Source organism: Bubalus kerabau, chromosome 5 (assembly GCF_029407905.1).
Source record: "Bubalus kerabau isolate K-KA32 ecotype Philippines breed swamp buffalo chromosome 5, PCC_UOA_SB_1v2, whole genome shotgun sequence".
Classification (NCBI taxonomy): domain Eukaryota; kingdom Metazoa; phylum Chordata; class Mammalia; order Artiodactyla; family Bovidae; genus Bubalus; species Bubalus kerabau.
The window spans coordinates 79,514,690-79,534,425 of record NC_073628.1 but is presented as its reverse complement, the minus strand read 5'-3'; the positions used below and the strand labels follow the sequence as shown (position 1 = coordinate 79,534,425).

At 41.8% G+C, this 19,736-nt stretch overlaps 1 pseudogene; it reads right to left on the bottom strand.

The window, feature by feature from the left end:
• Window positions 1-5,475: 5,475 nt before the first annotated feature.
• On the bottom strand, window positions 5,476-17,473 carry LOC129654252 (craniofacial development protein 2-like; annotated as a pseudogene).
• Window positions 17,474-19,736: the final 2,263 nt, after the last annotated feature.

Sequence of the window (19,736 nt, the reverse complement as noted above, 5' to 3'; positions counted from 1 at the left end):
CGTTGCAAAGAGTCAGACACGACTGAGCGACTGAACTGAACTGAATTGAGGGCTTGTGTTCCCTTAATCTCAGATGGTCCGTATCCTGATCTTGATGAGTTTCTCTGGTGCCTTTAATCTTGGCTCAGCTGCTTTCTTGGGTGTCCTCCCTTGATTAATAACTGTTGGAATCTGCCCTTTGGGACTCAAGAAAGGTTGAAGCCTTGCCCATAAGAAGCCTCCATGTCAGGGAGCCCCACAGGGACCCACTCTGTTTCAATACCATGTGGTATTTGTGTATCTCTGGCTTATTTTACTTAGCATAATTCCCTCCATTTTCATCCATGTTGTTGTATATCATATAACAGTGCTAGCTATGGTCATTTTGTTTATATTAATATTACACCCCTAGTACTTATTTATCTTATAACTAGATGTTTGTACCTTTTTACCATCTGCCTCCAATTACTTCTCCCTGTGCTGTCTGCCTCTGGTGAGCAGGAATCTGATCTCTTTTGTATGAGTTTGCTTTTCTTTTTCTTTCTTTTATTCTCGATTCCACATACAGGTGAGATTACATACAGTGTTTGTCTTTCTATGTCTGATTTATTTCATTTAGCATAATGCCCTCAAGGTCTATCCATGTGGTTGCAGGTTTTTCCTTCTTCAATGTGCATAGCTAATAGCAAGAGAGTGACTACAAAAGTTAGTCTATATCTAACAGTCACATTAAGTGAACTTGAAAATTGACAGAGAAAGGTATTTTGGCTTGAGTTTTGGACTCAGTTTCCATAATGGCTGCCTGGACACTGCTCCTGGGGCACAGCCCTTGTGATAGGACATCTCCATTTAGGTGTTAGATCCCTGGTGCGTCTAATCATGGGTGAGATAAACTTATACCAAGGGAACATTTCATGCAAAGATGGGCTCAATAAAGGACAGAAATGGTATGGACCTAACAGAAGCAGAAGATATTAAGAAGAGGTGGCAAGAATACACAGAAGAATTGTACAAAAAAGAGCTTCACGACCCAGATAATCACGATGCTGTGATCACTCACCTAGAGCCAGACATCCTGGAATGTGAAGTCAAGTGGGCCTTAGAAAGCATCACTATGAACAAAGCTAGTGGAGGTGATGGAATTCCAGTTAAGCTATTTCAAACCCTGAAAGATGCTGCTGTGAAAGTGCTGCACTCAATATGCCAGCAAATTTGGAAAACTCAGCAGTGGCCACAAGACTGGAAAAGGTCAGTTTTCATTCCAATCCCAAAGAAAGGCAATGCCAAAGAATGCTCAAACTACCACACAATTACACTCATCTCACATGCTAGTAAAGTAATGCTCAAAATTCTCCAAGCCAGGCTTCAGCAATACGTGAACCATGAACTTCCAGATGTTCAAGCTGGTTTTAGAAAAGGCAGAGGAACCAGAGATCAAATTGCCAACATCTGCTGGATCATGGAAAAAGGAAGAGAGTTCCAGAAAAACATCTATTTCTGCTTTATTGACTATGCCAAAGCCTTTGACTGTGTGGATCCCAATAAACTGTGGAAAATTCTGAAAGAGATGGGAATACCAGACCACCTGACCTGCCTCTTGAGAAACTTGTATGCAGGTCAGGAAGCAACAGTTAGAACTGGACATGGAACAACAGACTGATTCCAGATAGGAAAAGGGGTACATCAAGGCTGTATATTGTCACCCTGTTTATTTAACTTATATGCAGAGTACATCATGAGAAACACTGGGCTGGAAGAAGCACAAGCTGGAATCAAGATTTCCAGGAGAAATATCAATCACCTCTGATATGCAGATGACACCACCCTTATGGCAGAAAGTGAAGAGGAACTCAAAAGCCTCTTGATGAAAGTGAAACAGGAGAGTGAAAAAGTTGGCTTAAAGCTCAACATTCAGAAAATGAAGATCATGGCATCCGGTCCCATCACTTCATGGGAAATAGATGGGGAAACAGTGGAAACAGTGTCAGACTTTATTTATTTGGGCTCCAAAATCACTTAAGATGGTGACTGCAGTCATGAAATTAAAAGACGCTTACTCCTTGGAAGGAAAGTTATGACCAACCTAGATAGCATATTCTAAAGCAGAGACATTACTTTGCCAACAAAGGTCCATTCTAGTCAAGGCTATGGTTTTTCCTGTGGTCATGTATGGATGTGAGAGTTGGACTGTGAAGAAAGCTGAGCACCGAAGAATTGATGCTTTTGAAGTGTGGTGTTGGAGAAGACTCTTGAGAGTCCCTTGGACTGCAAGGAGCTCCAATCAGTCCATTCTGAAGGAGATCAGCCCTGGGATTTCTTTGGAGGGAATGATGCTGAAGCTGAAACTCCAGTACTTTGGCCACCTCATGCGAAGAGTTGAGTCATTGGAAAAGACACTGATGCTGGGAGGGATTGGGGGCAGAAGGAGAAGGACGTGAGTTTGAGTGAACTCTGGGAGTTGGTGATGGACAGGGAAGCCTGGCATTCTGCAATTCATGGGGTCGCAAAGAGTCGGACACGACTGAGTGACTGAACTGAACTGAAGTTGCTAAAATTTGGCTCAAAGATAAAGCAAAGATATAACATGTAGAGTTCAAGCATTAATCTAGAAATCGACTTTTCTCACTCAAACATTTCTCACATAGAACTTCAGAGGCATATATCTTTTTTCCTTTCATCAGGCTGAGATTTTTCAAAAGTGAATCAGTTTGAAAACAATGATATAGAACAAGTTAAACAATAAATAAAAGTTTATTTTACTTTAACCAAATTCATAGTGGTGTAGTGATTCCAGTATTCTTGCCTGGAGAATCCCATGGACAGAGTAGTCTGGCATGCTACAGTCCATGGGGTCGCAAGAGTCAGACACAAATTAGTGACTAAACCACCACCACCAGTGATGGGGGAGGGAGGACAAAATGACATTTATTAAGTGCTTACTGTCTGCCAGAGCTTTATGTATGCTAATTTACTTATAAACCATATATTTCTCATTAACAGGAAAAGGGGAAAAATCTCTCTATTTTTACGTAGGAAAGCTGAAGATCAGAAAGGGTACCTTGAACAAGATCACACATTTAAAAAGAGGCAACCCTAAGAATCAAACCTCCATTTCTCTTTACAAGTTTCAATCTTTTCCCATGACACCATCCTGCTTTTCCTTCATTTTATTGGATTACCTTAGAAAAAAACATTTATTTTATATTGTGCATCACAGTTTTAAACATGTGTATACAAGCATTATCTCCCTTAGTCTTTGTATTACACTGCAAAGGACACGAGAATCTTTCATCCCTGGTAGCTCACACGGTAAAGAATCTTCCTGTAATGCAGGAAACCGAGGTTCGATCCCTGGGTGAGCAAGATCTCCTGGAGGAGGAAATGGCAACCCACTCCAGTATTCTTGCCTGGAAATCCCTTGATCAGAGGAGCCTGGCAGGCTATGGTCCATAGGGTTGCAAAGAGTTGGACATGACTGAAGTGACTTGGCAGTAACACTATTTTGAGGGAGGTGATTTCACCCTCCTTTACAGTGGAGGAGGCTCAAGGAGTTATGCGAGTCTAGTCACAGTCTCATGACTAGAAACTAACAGATTTGGAGTTATATCTGGTAGGTCTCCTAAATAGACATTCCAAACTCTTTCTCCTCTAGCACTGCTGTCTGGCAAACCCAAGACCACAAGGTATATGCCTTCAGCATTGTGAATCACCAGTGGGCAGCGTGTCTGAACTTGCATCACTGCCTGGTTGTTTGAAGTACACTATATACTGGAAAAAGAGCAGTGATGCATAGAGGAAAGCTAAGGTGGTCATCATGCCAGTGGTTACATTTGTGAGACATTGATAGAGTGTGTGACCTCTTCTGAATGTGAGCCATAAACCCTAAGAGAGAATGAAAGGAAATTTGATTCACACATTCATTCACACAAGCATTTAGTAATTTTCCATAATTTTATGTGTGTATTATCACCTTACATCTTCACCTTGAAGCAGGCAGATTATCAGGACTATTAGCCTCAATTTCTAGTTAAAAATTTGAGAGCTGAGTTAAGATGTATAAGGAACCACTGACCAAGGCAGGCCTTAGACCTCACCATGCCCTCTTCAAGATTCATTGGCATGGCCTTCAAGAAGCCCATGAGTTAGCACATCTGGGAAAATGACAGGTGATTTATTGTTTTGTATCTCTGATTCATTCCATTTTATTTTAACATGTATATTCAATTGGTGTTGGCTCTTGATGTAGGAGATACAAAGACAGATGTATCTTCAGTCCAGATCTCTTCCCTGATAGACAAATTCATATAAAATATAAATCTCTAAAATTACCACAGGAAGACACAGAACTCCTGAGTAGTCCTATATCCTTTAAAAGTTATTAATTAATTAATATTACTATTAAAAATATTTCTTGCAATAAAATACAAACCTTAATGATTTTTCAGAGTAGTTTTAGTAACACTCAAAGGAACATCAATATTATTCAAATTTCAATGTTATTCAAATTCATTATTCAATTTTTCAAATTATCTTCCAGATAGTAGCAAATCTGAAAACTCTCCAATTTATTTTATAATTCCCAAACTAGACAATGACTATAAAAAAAGGAAAAAAAAAATACTGTTTAACTTACATCATAAATACAGATGCAGAGCTCTTTGGCAAATTATTTCACCAAACAATGTATAAAAACTATAATTCTACCAATGTCATAATGTCACAGTCATATTGAATTATCCAAGAAAAGCAAATTTGTTCTACTGCTAAAACTACATGATGATCTTATTAGATGAAGACAAAAAAAGTCATTCAATAAACTTCAATAACATTCATGGAAAGAAATTCTTAGCAAACTAAGAAAATTCTGTAACCTTATAAGAGGTAGTCCAGAAAATTTCAGCAAATATATTTAATGGTTAAAGATTAAAGCATTCTCCATAAAATCAGAAACAGGATAGGGATACTTAGGGAACCTAATCATCATTAGTTGAAGACAACATTTTGTCCTGTATGGAAAAAAAAACCGAAAACAACTCAGATAATCTAAAGATGAATTGCTAGAATTCATAAAGGAGTTTAGCAGAATTGCTGGCCTTAACCTCACTATTTTAAAAATTGAACTCTATATACCTGCAATAAGCATTTTGAAAATGCAATTAAAAAATACCATTCACAGTCAACAGTAAATGACTAAGAATAGCCAAAACACTCATGAAGAACAGGGTGGGGAAACATGCCTTTTGTGATGTTGTAGAAGCTGTATTAATAGAGACAGTGTACCCGTAGCACAGCACTGGAAGAACAGACCTCTAGAACCATCTCAAGAGCTGGGAAACCTATCTTTGCACATATTAAAAGTTAGCATCAGATTGAGCTTACATATTGTGGGAGAAAGGGAATATAGTGCTGAGAAAATTTATTATGTATATGAAAAAATCTATTTCTCACTTCCACTATATAATCATAGGGGATTTGATTTAGGTCATACCTGAATGGTCTAGTGGTTTTCCCTACTTTCTTCAATTTAAGTCTGAATTTGGCAATAAGGAGTTCATGGTCTGAGCCACAGTCAGCTCCTGGTCTTGTTTTTGCTGACTGTATAGAGCTCCTCCAACTTTGGCTGCAAAGAATATAATCAATCTGATTTCAGTGTTGACCATCTGGTGATGTCCATGTATAGAGTCTTCTCTTGTGTTGTTGGAAGAGGGTGTTTGTTATGACCAGTGCATTTTCTTCACAAAACTCTATTAGTCTTTGCCCTGCTTCATTCTGTATTCCAAGGTCAAATTTGCCTGTTAATCCAGGAGTTTCTTGACTTCCTACTTTTGCATTCCAGTCCCCTATAATGAAAAGGACATCTATTTTGGGTGTTAGTTCTAAAAGGTCTTGTAGGTCTTCATAGAACCGTTCAACTTCAGCTTCTTCAGCATAACTGGTTGGGACATAGACTTGGATTACCGTGATATTGAATGGTTTGCCTTGGAAACGAACAGAGATCATTCTGTCGTTTTTGAGATTGCATCCAAGTACTGCATTTCGGACTCTTTTGTTGACCATGATGGCCACTCCATTTCTTTTGAGGGATTCCTGCCCACAGTAGTAGATACAATGGTCATCTGAGTTAAATTCACCCATTCCAGTCCATTTCAGTTCACTGATTCCTAGAATGTCGACATTCACTCTTGCCATCTCTTGTTTGACCACTTTCAATTTGCCTTGATTCATGGACCTGACATTCCAGGTTCCTATGCAATATTGCTCTTTACAGCATCGGACCTTGCTTCTATCACCAGTCACATCCACAGCTGGGTATTCTTTTTGCTTTGGCTCCATCCCTTCATTCTTTCTGGAGTTATTTCTCCACTGATCTCCAGTAGCATATTGGGCACCTACTGACCTGGGGAGTTTCTCTTTCAGTATCCTATCATTTTGTCTTTTCATACTGTTCATGGGGTTCTCAAGGCAAGAATACTGAAGTGGCTTGCCATTCCCTTCTCCACTGGACCACATTCTGTCAGATTTCTCCACCATGACCCGCCCATATTGGGCTGCCCCACAGGCATGGCTTAGTTTCATTGAGTTAAACAAGGTTGTGGTCCTAGTGTGATTAGATTGACTAGTTTTCTGTGAGTATGGTTTCAGTGTGTTTGCCCTCTGATGCCCTCTTGCAACACCTACCGTCTTACTTGGGTCTCTCTTACCTTGGGCGTGGGGTATCTGTTCACGGCTGCTCCAGCAAAGCGCAGCCATTGCTCCTTACCTTGGAGGAGGGGTATCTCCTCACCACTGCCCTTCCTGACCTTCAACGTGGGATAGCTCCTCTAGGCCCTCCTGCGCCCGCGCAGCCACAGCTCCTTGGACGTGGGGTTGGTCCTCCTGGCCACCGCCCCTGGCCTCGGGCATGGGGTATCTGCTCCCAGCCACTGCTCCTGACCTCGGACGTGGGGTAGCTCCTCTCAGCCACCACCCCTGACCTCGGACGTGGGGTAGCTCCTCTCAGCCGTTCCTGCGCCATCACAGTCTGGTACTCTTGGACACTGCCCCTGACCTCGGACGTGGGGTAACTCCTCTTGGCCGTCGCCCTTTGGGCATGGGGTCCTCCTGGCTTCTGCCCCTGACCTCGGACGTGGGGTGGCTCCTCTCGGCCGTGCTTAGCGCGCCCTTCGCAGCCACCTGCGCTCTAGCGCGCCCGTGACAGTAGATAGAGTGCCTGACGAACTATGGAATGAGGTTCGTGACATTGTACAGGAGACAGGGATCAAGACCATCCCCATGGAAAAGAAATGCAAAAAAGCAAAATGGCTGTCTGGGGAGGCCTTACAAATAGCTGTGAAAAGAAGAGAAGCGAAAAGCAAAGGAGAAAAGGAAAGATATAAACATCTGAATGCAGAGTTCCAAAGAATAGCAAGAAGTGTTAAGAAAACCTTCTTCAGCAATCAATGCAAAGAAATAGAGGAAAACAACAGAATGGGAAAGACTAGGGATCTCTTCAAGAAAATCAGAGATACCAAGGGAACATTTCATGCAAAGATGGGCTCAATAAAGAACAGAAATGGTATGGACCTAACAGAAGCAGAAGATATTAAGAAGAGATGGCAAGAATACACAGAAGAACTGTAGAAAAAAGATCTTCACGACCCAGATAATCACGATGGTGTGATCACTCACCTAGAGCCAGACATCCTGGAATGTGAAGTCAAGTGGGCCTTAAAAAGCATCACTATGAACAAAGCTAGTGGAGGTGATGGAATTCCAGTTGAGCTATTTCAAATCCTGAAAGATGATGCTGTGAAAGTGCTGCACTCAATATGCCAGCAAATTTGGGAAACTCAGCAGTGGCCACAGGACTGGAAAAGGTCCATTTTCCTTCCAATTCCAAAGAAAGGCAATGCCAAAGAATGCTCAAACTACTGCACAATTGCACTCATCTCACACGCTAGTAAAGTAGTGCTCAAAATTCTCCAAGCCAGGCTTCAGCAATATGTGAACCATGAACTTCCTGATGTTCAAGCTGGTTTTAGAAAAGGCAGAGGAACCAGGGATCAAATTGCCAACATCCGCTGGATTATGGAAAAAGCAAAAGAGTTCCAGAAATACATCTATTTCTGCTTTCTTGACTATGCCAAAGCCTTTGACTGTGTGGACCACAATAAACTGTGGAAAATTCTGAAAGAGATGGGAATACCAGACCACCTGATCTGCCTCTTGAGAAATTTGTATGCAGGTCAGGAAGCAACAGTTAGAACTGGACATGGAACAACAGACTGGTTCTAAATAGGAAAAGGAGTACATCAAGGCTGTATATTGTCACCCTGTTTATTTAACTTATATGCAGTGTACATCATGAGAAACGCTGGACTGGAAGAAACACAAGCTGGAATCAAGATTTCCGGGAGAAATTTCAATAACCTCAGATATGCAGATGACACCACCCTTATGGCAGAAAGTGAAGAGGAACTAAAAAGCCTCTTGATGAAGGTGAAAGTGGAGAGTGAAAAAGTTGGTTTAAAGCTCAACATTCAGAAAATGAAGATCATGGCATCCGGTCCCATCACTTCATGGGAAATAGATGGGGAAACAGTGGAAACAGTGTCAGACTTTATTTTTGGGGGCTCCAAAATCACTGCAGATGGTGACTGCAGCCATGAAATTAAAAGACGCTTACTGCTTGGAAGGAAAGTTATGACCAACCCAGAGAGCATATTCAAAAGTAGAGACATTACTTTTCCAACAAAGGTTCGTCTAGTCAAGGCTATGGTCTTTCCTGTGGTCATGTATGGATGTGAGAGTTGGACTATGAAGAAGGCTGAGCACCGAAGAATTGATGCTTTTGAAGTGTGGTGTTGGAGAAGACTCTTGAGAGTCCCTTGGACTGCAAGGAGATCCAACTAGTCCATTCTGAAGGAGATCAGCCTTGGGATTTCTTTGGAGGGAATGATGCTAAAGCTGAAACTCCAGTACTTTGGCCACCTCATGCGAAGAGTTGACTCATTGGAAAAGACTCTGATGCTGGGAGGGATTGGGGGCAAGAGGAGAAGGGGACGACAGAGGATGAGATGGCTGGATGGCATCACTAACTCGATGGACGTGAGTCTGGGTGAACTCCTGGAGTTGGTGATGGAGGCCACACCACGCCAGGGAGGCCTGGCATGCTTCGATTCATGGGGTCACAAAGAGTCAGACATGACTGAGCAACTGATCTGATCTGATCTGATATGAAAAAATAAAATTATATACCTACATTATACCATACATAAAAATAACTTCAAGGAACACTAACGATTTGAATGTGAGAAGCCAAGTCTTAAATATTTAGAGGGAAATTTTCTCCTATATATTTATAGATTCAGGGTAAGGAGACCATTAAACTAAATAAAAATTACAAAACATGAATAAAAAATGTGATGACTCCAGCGAAATAAAGTGAAAATTTTCCAGTAAAACACACTATTCATAAGGTAAAAACAAAAACAAAAAAAGCTGCAAATGCATAGTGTATTTTATACATAAAGAATTTCTGCTAGTCAAGAAGATAAAGAAAGCATCCCAGTAGAAAAATATGTGAGGGAGTGGGGTGGGAGGGAGGCTCAAGAGAGAGGGGATATATGTATAAATATGGCTAATTCCCTGGTGGTTCAGACAGTAAAGCATCTGCCTACAGTGCGGGAGACCTGGGTTCAATTCCTGGGTTGGGAAGATCCCTTGGAGAAAGAAATGGCAGCCTGCCGGGAGCCAGTACAGGAGTTCCCACCCATGACAAGGTCATGCAGGAGAACCCTGACGGGCAAGACAAGTCAGAGCTCGAGCGGCGCCCCCTGGATCTGCCTGAGCGTCTACCCCAAAACCAGAATCTGTCTGTTTTACTATTTTACGACTTTCACCAACTCCTCTGACATTAACGGGGACTATCCCTGACCACCTTTCTCTGAAGGAAATCAACTTAAAGCTCTAGTTAATAAGCCTCCTGGGCATAATAGGAGTGTTTAAATCCAAACCCCTCAGATGGCTCTCTAACTTGCCTGACAGGTTTACCTGGACTCCTAGAGCTACGCATAAGATCGTTTACAGTCTCCCAACCGCAAGAGGCATGGGAAGCTTAAGATAGTCAAATAGTATAGAGCCTCATGGGGAGTTAGAAATTGTTAGAATAAAACTAGTAGAAGATTTCATTGTTGAGCCAATGCTTGCTGCCAAGTTTCCACATCCCTTGTATTGTATCCTTGGAAGTGTATTAATTAATATAGTTGGTATATAGAAAAAATAAGTAGTGGCCTTGGTGTTAACTACTTTAGACCCTTAAGGTAATAAACTCTTTCCTTTGTTGTAAGCCCACTGCACCTTTACCCTATAGGAATGCAATTTTATCTAACACCTTCGGAGGATGGCGCCAAACTTTAAAATAATTACTCATAGAGAAAATAAGTCTTATGGTTGACAAACCTTTATCAGAGTCATAAAATGTTAACAGGCCTTCTGGCCAGAAGATGATATAAATCACGTAAACCATTTGTATACGATAAGTTTGCAGAAAAGAAAGCCTGGTCTTGATAAGGATCAAGGACTGCTGACTTTGCATGATTTCACACCACCTATTATCCTCTATGTGCAACTTAGGGTATATAAGCTCCCTTTGACAATAAAGCTACGGGCCTTGCTCAAAGCTTGGTCTCCCCGTGTCATTCTTTCTTGCTTCCTTTTCTCTCCTTTTCTTTTCTGTTCTTCCTTCAGGACATATAATTGGAGCGTGGGTGTCCTCTGAGACCACTTACTTGCCTGGGCTTCTAAGACCCACTCAAGAAGGTGCCTAAGGTGGGGCACCTTCAGCGATTCGAGAGGGTGCCTGTGGCCTCTGTGGTCAGAACAAACCTGATGTCACAGGTTTTATTGACTTTCCACATAAACCAGTTATAATGAGCCTCTAATCTCTCTGCTTTGCTATCCTCTTTCTCTATTCTTAATCCCAATGCTGTCCTCCCAAGGGAATCCCTGGATCCAACCACAGGCTGGACCCCGGTAGCAGCCCACTCCAGTACTCTTGCCTGGAAAATTCCATGGACTGAGGAGCCTGGTAGGCTACAGTCCATGGGGTTGCAAAGAGTCGGGCACGACTGAGCGACTTCACTTCACTTCATTTCGCTTCATGGCTAATTCACTTTGCTGTACAGCAGAAAGTAACATAACACTGTAAAGCAATTATCCTCCAAGTAAAAATAACTTCTAAAAATATGTGAATAGGAATTTCACAAAGAAGCAGAATTTAGAATTAACATAGAGGAAAAAAAATTCTCAACCTTTTCAGTAATCAAAGAAATACAAATTAAAACATCAATGTAATATTGCTTTATACCCTCAGAGAGGTACACACTCAAATGTCTAATAATACTAAGTGTTGATCAACACTACAGCAGTCGGTGCTTACAGTTACTGCTGCTGGGGTGTTAACTGCTTTGCAAAGCAATTTAGTAATACTTGAAATATTTGAAGATGAGCATCCTCTAAAGATCCAAATATTTCTATTTTAGGCGTGTGTTCTAAAGAAACCATTGTACTCATGCACATGTAGGAGACTATTCATAGTGATATTGTTCCTTATAACCCCAAATTACAGAAAAAAAATCTGTTTCCTTCTATGTGAGCTGACTATATGAGTTGTAATATATTATACCACAGACTGCTTGAGACAGTAAAAGAAAAAATGAATGAATGGTATCTGTAGGCTTCAAAAATGGGTGGACTTCACAACTATAACAGTAAACAGAGAAAGTAAGTCATAGATACATATGGAATATTTCTATTTATGTAAATTCTGAGATTTACAAGACTAACCATGTTGTTTCAAGATGCACGGAGATGAATTATAGGAAAAACAATGGAAGGACAATTATAAAACCTCCCAGACTTCGTTATTTCTGAAGAGTTAAGGGAGAGACAGACAGGAGAAAAACTGGCTATTCACAATGTTCTGTTTCAATGTTGTGTGGTGGGTGTGTGCACGTTTTACTGTATTATTCTTTAGACCTTACATTGTGTACTTGGGCTCTGTGTTAGTTGCTCAGTTGTGTCTGACTCTTTGCGACCCCATGGACCCACCAGGCTCCTCTGTGCATGGGATTCTCCAGGCAAGAATACTGGAGTGGGTTGCCATGCTCTCCTCCAGGGGATCTTCTCCACCCAGAAAATGAACCCATGCCTTCTGCATTAGGCAGAGTCTTTACTGCTAAGCCACAGGGAAAGCCTAGAGAAGGGTGTAAGGAATTACAAATAAGCCTGCAAACTGACATGACCATTTTGGCTTTTCAGCTATCATCCCAAAAGCTGTGGCTTTGGTGACAGTGAAAACCATGGACATGATTTTAAGGTTTTATTCATATTTCTGTCTATAGAGTGTGAGTGGCAGGCTGAAATCTCCAAGGGGACAAAAACCATCACTGAGGGACAAGGAGGGGCAAGGACAAGGATGTCTGAATGGCAGGTCCCCTCTCTGCCTGAAGAGATGTTGGCACCTCAAGCTGAGTGTGGTTCCTCAGGCCATTCCAGTCACCTGCTGACAAAAATTAGCTTTTTTTTCCAGTAAAGTCGAAAACTCACATTTTATGTGAAACCCTCCAACTTTTAAACCTTGACAGTTAATTCAAATACTTAAGAATAAACCCTCCAGAACCATAGACTATGTCTGGAAGCTGCCCTAATGTGTGACCCACTAGTTTGCAGTCTCAGCCCAGAAGCTAGCATGGTGTCCCGCCCTCAGTAGTGAACATCCAGGAAGTATTTGTTCAGGTGAAGAATGACATGATGTCTTGTTTTCTCTGACAATATCTGAGGAGATGCTCTGAGAGTGACATTAAACATTGGCTGCAGACTCTTTTCTGTTCTTCCCATCGAGAGGTCAGGTCTACATCCCCTCCTCATATTAATACCAGGGGAGTTCTGGGGCTGCTGGATCAATCGACAATGGTAGAAGTGACCCTGTACTGCCCTTCAGTTCAGTTCAGTTCAGTTCAGTCACTCAGTTGTGTCCGACTCTTTGCGACCCCATGAATCGCAGCACGCCAGGCCTCCCTGTCCATCACCAACTCCCGGAGTTCACTCAGACTCGAGCCCATCGAGTCAGTGATGCCATCCAGCCATCTCATCCTCTGTCTTCCCCTTCTCCTCCTGCCCCCAATCCCTCCCAGCATCAGAGTCTTTTCCAATGAGTCAGCTCTTCACCTGAGGTGGCCAAAGTACTGGAGTTTCAGCTTCAGCATCATTCCCTCCAAAGAAATCCCAGGGCTGATCTCCTTCAGAATGGACTGGTTGGATCTCCTTGCAGTCCAAGGGACTCTCAAGAGTCTTCTCCAACACCACACTTCAAAAACATCAATTCTTTGGCGCTCAGCCTTCTTCACAGTCCAACTCTCACATCCATACATGACCACAGGAAAAACCATAGCCTTGACTAGACAGATCTTTGTTGGCAAAGTAGTGTCTCTGCTATCCAGGTTGGTCATAATTTTTCTTCCAAGGAGTAAGCGTGTTTTAATCTCATGACTGCAGTCACCATCTGCAGTGATTTTGGAGCCCAAATAAATAAAGTCTGACACTGTTTCCACTGTTTCCCCATCTATTTCCCATGAAGTGATGGGGACCGGAAGCCATGATCTTAGTTTTCTGAATGTTGAGCTTTAGGCCAACTTTTTCACTCTCCACTTTCACTTTCATCAAGAGGCTTTTTACTTCCTCTTCACTTTCTGCCATAAGGGTGGTGTCATCTGCATATCTGAGGTTATTGATATTTCTCCCAGCAATCTTGAGTCCAGCTTGTGCTTCTTCCAGCCCAGTGTTTCTCATGATGTACTCTGCATAGAAGTTAAATAAACAGGGTGACAATATACAGCCTTGATGTACTCTTTTTCCTATTTGGAACCAGTCTGTTATTCCATGTTCAGTTCTAACTGTTGCTTCCTGACCTGCATACAAATTTCTCAAGAGGCAGATCAGGTGGTCTGGTATTCCAATCTCTTTCAGAATTTTCCACAGTTTATTGTGATCCACACAGTCAAAGGCTTTGGCATAGTCAATAAAGCAGAAATAGATGTATTTCTGGAACTCTGTTGCTTTTTCCATGATCCAGTGGATGTTGGCAATTTGATCTCTGAGGGATTCCTGCCTGCAGTAGTAGATATAATGGTCATCTGAGTTAAATTCACCCATTCCAGTCCATTTCAGTTCGCTGATTCCTAGAATGTTGACATTCACTCTTGCCATCTCTTGTTTGACCACTTCCAATTTGCCTTGATTCATGGACCTGACATTCCAGGTTCCTATGCAGTATTGCTCTTTACAGCATCAGACCTTGCTTCTATCACCAGTCACATCCACAGCTGGGTATTCTTTTTGCTTTGGCTCCATCCCTTCATTCTTTCTGGAGTTATTTCTCCACTGATAGATTTTTTTTTTCTGGAGTCATTTCTCCACTGATCTCCAGTAGCATATTGGGCACCTACTGACCTGGGGAGTTTCTCTTTCAGTATCCTATCATTTTGCCTTTTCATACTGTTCATGGGGTTCTCAAGGCAAGAATACTGAAGTGGTTTCCCATTCCCTTCTCCAGTGGACCACATACCGCCCTTGGAAACCATCAACTTCCTTTCCTGTCTTTTGGAGCACTTGCTCTGAGGGAAGCCAGCCATAGAAAGCATCTGACTTCTCTGAGTTGGCCATCCTGGAAAAACCATGTGAAGATGCTCTAATTGGCCATCCTAGCCGAGCTTAGCAGACATCCTTGCCATGGTGCCAGCCATGTGACTGATGCTGCCTTCACCCCCTGACCAGCCCATCTACCAAAGGAGAAACCCCCCTGCGGTAAGTGTACTTTGTTGTTGCTGTTCAGTCGCTATGTCCGACTCTTTGCAACCCCACGGACTGCAGCATGCCAGGTTTCCCTGTCCTTCACTATGTCCTGGAGTTTGCTCAAACTTATGTCCATTGAATCAGTGATGCCGTCCAACCATCTCATTCTCTGTCACCTCCTTATCCTCCCGCCCTTAATCTTTCCCAGCATCAAGGTCTTTTCCAATAAGTTGACTCTTTGCATGAGATGGCCTAAGTATTGGAGCTTTAGCTTCACCATCAGGCCTTCCAATTGATAGCTTACTGTGAATGGTATTGGGTTCATGATCTCTGGAGAAGAAGATTTAGCTTCGGGACCAGGGACCAGTCTTGTTCACGCAAGAGATTTTGTGTATCTGAGTTTTATTAAAGTGAAAGAGGACAGAGAAAGCTTCTGACAGAGACATCAGAAGGGGGATGGAGAGTCTTATCTAGGCCTTATATACTTTTACCAGGCCCACTCCCACAACATACATCTTAAATTAACAAGATTAGAGCTAACAATAGAAAGGTCTTACTAGACCCACTCCCACAACAGAGGTCTTAAGATAATAAGATTAGTTAGAAATTCTTGTTAAGGAGAAGCATGAGCAAGATACGTTGTTATACTGACTAAAACAAAGCAATGTAGGGAAAAAAGTTTGTCTTTTTCTCCTCCTTGAGAGCCTCAGACCCCTTTCTCCTTTTCGAGGGCCCTGGACCCCTTTCTCCTCCTCAGTGACCCTGGACTTCTAACCAACCTTCCTAGGAATTGACTCTCTCACAATGAATATCAGGTTTGATTTCCTTTAAGACTGTGTACTTACTTTACACTACAAGGAATATAGGGTTTATGCAACTGAGCCTGTGTGAATTCCTGACCCTCAAAATTGTGAGATATAATAAAATGGTTGCTGTATTAAGTCACTAAGTGTTGAGGTAATGTGTTATGCATTAATAAATAATTAAAAACTCTAAACCTCTTAATTTGGTTTCTAATTAATCCAACCATAAATCCTTGCCTGCTGTGGGCTTCCTTGTGGTTTGCTTTCAAGGAGGAGATAGATGATATCTTTTTAAAATTTTTATTGGGTTATAGTTGATTAACAATGTTCTGTTAGTTTCAGGTATACAGCAAAGTGATTCTGCTATGTATATACATATATTCATTCTTTTTCCAATTATTTTCTCATATATATTATCACATAATATTGAGTAGAGTTCCTTATGCTATACAGTAGGTCCTTGTTGATTAGAAGATTTCTTATAAATATATATATAATCTCCAGGGAAAAGAGGCCTGGACAAATGTGTAAGAAGGGAACAATCACCAAAGAATAGTATCTTTGAGATTAGGTTGAGAAACCAAACATCTAGTCAAGGCTATGGTTTTTCTAGTGGTCATGTATGGATGTGAGAGTTGGACTGTGAAGAAAGCTGAGCTCAGAAGAATTGATGCTTTTGAAGTGTGGTGTTGGAGAAGACTCTTGAGAGTCCCTTGGACTGCAAGGAGATCCAACCAGTCCATTCTGAAGGAGATCAGCCCTGGGATTTCTTTGGAGGGAATGATGCTGAAGCTGAAACTCCAATACTTTGGCCACCTCATGAGAAGAGTTGACTCATTGGAAAAGACTCTGATGCTGGGAGGGATTGGGGGCAGGAGGAGAAGGGGACGACAGAGGATGAGATGGCTGGATGGCATCACTCACTCGATGGACGTGACTTTGAGTGAACTCCGGGAGTTGGTGATGGACAGGGAGGCCTGGCGTGCTGCAATTCATGGGGTTGCAAAGAGTTGGACATGACTGAGCGACTGAACTGAACTGAACTGAGAAACCAAAGCCCAAATCGTATATAGGATTGCTATACTAATCATTTGACCATAAAGAATATATTTAAGGGTTTGTGGGTTATTTGTATGTATGTATGTGCTCAGTCCCTCAGTCGTGTTTGATTCTTTGCAGCCCCACTGACTGTAGCCTGCCAGGTTCCTCTGTGAGTTACTTACTGAATTTTAAAACTCTGCTCTCTAGGGTAATCAGGGAACTTGTTTGAACAGCTACACTTTGCGAGGAGATATGAGGGATTCAGATACATGCATGATCAGTGAGTGAGGAAAGTACAGATTTTGTGCAATAGGGCTAAAGCCATTCTATAACCTAGCTGTCATCAATCAAGTATATCGATGGCAGAAGAGCTGGAGTAATGCTTGAAGAGCCTCACAGTGCAGGAGATATTCTGATCCCCTCTGAGAGGGGCAGCTGCTTCATTTCCAAGAAAAAGTAGGAGAGGTTTGGAGTGCAACACATTCCCTATAAAGAATGGGATGCCCAAGAGAGACGTCTAGAGGAATCTTATCTGCTTGAAAATTAGTGGAGCTCTGAGACAAAACCTTGGACTGGCTTTTTAAGGATCCTTGTACTGAAGGTCCCAGAACAGTGAGGTTTAAACTTTATGCACAGTATATAAACTTTGTCAGAAGTTAAAATGATAAAAACAAACTCTATCATCTTAATACTGTTCTTGATGGGCAGGGCAGGCACCTACCTGGAAGATGAAGGAGTGATTCCTGAACTCCGTGAGGGACAAGGTTGGTCAGTGATGAGCTGGGCTTTCTGTAGGCACTAGAGGACGCCATGTACATGGTTCTTCAAGTACTCCTCAGGGAGCACTCCCAAGTTTGTACTATAGGGTGCTGGAATATTAAGAATAACAAAATAAACTTGATTATATGATAAGTAGGTACTAGGAACAACAGAAATATAAAGCCTGTGTGGTAGAGTGTCTTGGAAAAGATGGGATATCAGGGAGGAATGCAGCTTTCATCTCTCTGAGCAGAAGCACCCCTACAGCATCACCTGTAGCTTAAATTGCCAAGATTCATCATTATCTATATCAGCCATGACAGCAGCTTCTACAGAATAGGGCTGCCTGAAGTTGAGCAAAGATCTACATGGAGAATGGAGGAGAGGAACTCAAGGACTTTCAAGAGCATGTCCCAGTTTCCTCAGGCAGATCCAGTGACATTCAGCATCTCTCATGTAAAAGGCACTGTCCTAAGTACTTAAGACATAGAATGAGCAATAAAACCCTTACCCACAAGAGGCTGGGAGTCTAGTTCAAGGAAAGTTCACCCAGATCATTTTGATGTTATGCAGTAAGTGTTGTAAGAAGGAGAGATCCCAGATGTCTCAGGGATATAAAAAAGAAGCACTTAATCCAGTTTGAGGTTTAGGTCAAGAGGGGATAGAGCTGAGAATGACTGAACAGAGTTTTGAAAGACATTCTCAGAAGCTGGCGAAGCATAGAGTTGCTAAGAGTGTTTCTCGCAGAGGACACAGTATTAGCAAAGCTACTGAGGTGTGAAATAGTGCTGCATGGGAGATGAAATAAAAACTGCTTCTGCAGAGTGTAAAGTTCAAGGTCAGTTGAAGACCAGTGGGAGATTAGGCTCACAAGTTTAGGAGAATCTGGCTATCCTGGGGTCAGTGACATGGATGGATTTGTACTTCATATAGGATATTCTGATGATAGTGCATGCAATCGATTTGTGGGGGCAGAGGACACAGGATTGAAAGTGGGAGATAAATAGAAAGATATTTGCATAGTCCCAGCAGATTTAAAAAGACCTAATCAGGGAAAGGGTAATTGATAGAAAGAAGGAAAAGATTAATAGTGTAATCAGTAGGCAAAATTGACCAGACTCATGATTATTCATTTTAAGGGAGAAGAAGAGGTTAAGTGGGACCCCCAGGTTACTGGCTTGGACAACTCTGTGATGGTAGTGTCACTGATCAAACTGGGAGTGGTTACAGGAGGAGAAATGGGCTGCGGTAAGCTTGGTAAGGCGCAGTTTTAAGGTGTCAGCAATTACACTGGTGGAAGCTCAGAATTTTTTTTTTTTAATTATGGTTTTAATTGGTACCTTTAACCCTGGTCATCTTTTCCCACTCCAGAAGAGCCTGGGAAATTAAGGATTACATAATGTTATAAGATTTTTAAAAGATAGAGTAATAGACCTCTCCTATTAGGAAGTTAGCCATCCCATCATATATAAAATGGATAACCAATGAGCTCCTACTGTATAGCACAGCACATTCTACTTGTTATTTTGTAATAACCTACAAGGGGAAAAAAATCTCAAGAGGAATACACACACACACACACACACACACACACACATTGCATGTGTGCTCAGTCACGTCCAACTCCTTTGGACTATAGCCTGCCAGGCTCCTCTGTCCATGAAATTTTTCAGGCAAGAATACTGGAGTGGGTTGCCATTTCCTCCTCCAGGGGGTCTTCTATACCCAGGGATCAAACACACATCTCCTGTGTATTCTGCATTGGCAGGCAAATTCGAATCACTTTTCTGAATACCTGAAACTAACATAGTATTGTCAATAAACTATACTTCAAAAATAATTTTTTAAAGGAATTTAGCCATTTTTCAATGTCCTGTGTCTGAAGCACACTGGTAGTTTATGTGTCACATATAGCAGAGAATCTGGAACGCTACTCAGTGACAATAAATAAATGCATTTTCTCCCTTCTCTAAATACAACAATATCTCTGAACAGCCAATGCCATAAAAATCCAAGTATTAGAACTCACAAGTTTTGAAACTGTGAGATGCTATGTTCAAGTGGAGTCTCATGAAATTCCTTAATGCTCTTCCTTGGAGTCTCTATTTACTCTTGTTCTAGCTGACGGTTGTTACCAATATAACTCTATACATTTGAAAGGAAGAGGCAAGCATATGGCCAGCAGCAAGATGTGATGCGGAGTTAGCTTAAAGCTGGAAAAAGCAGCCAAGAAATGGAAATTCCAGTGCAGGGGCTAGGAGCTGCATGTAGTAATAAGCTTTGAACACAGAACTGAAATTGACAATGGTGACCCTGTATGAT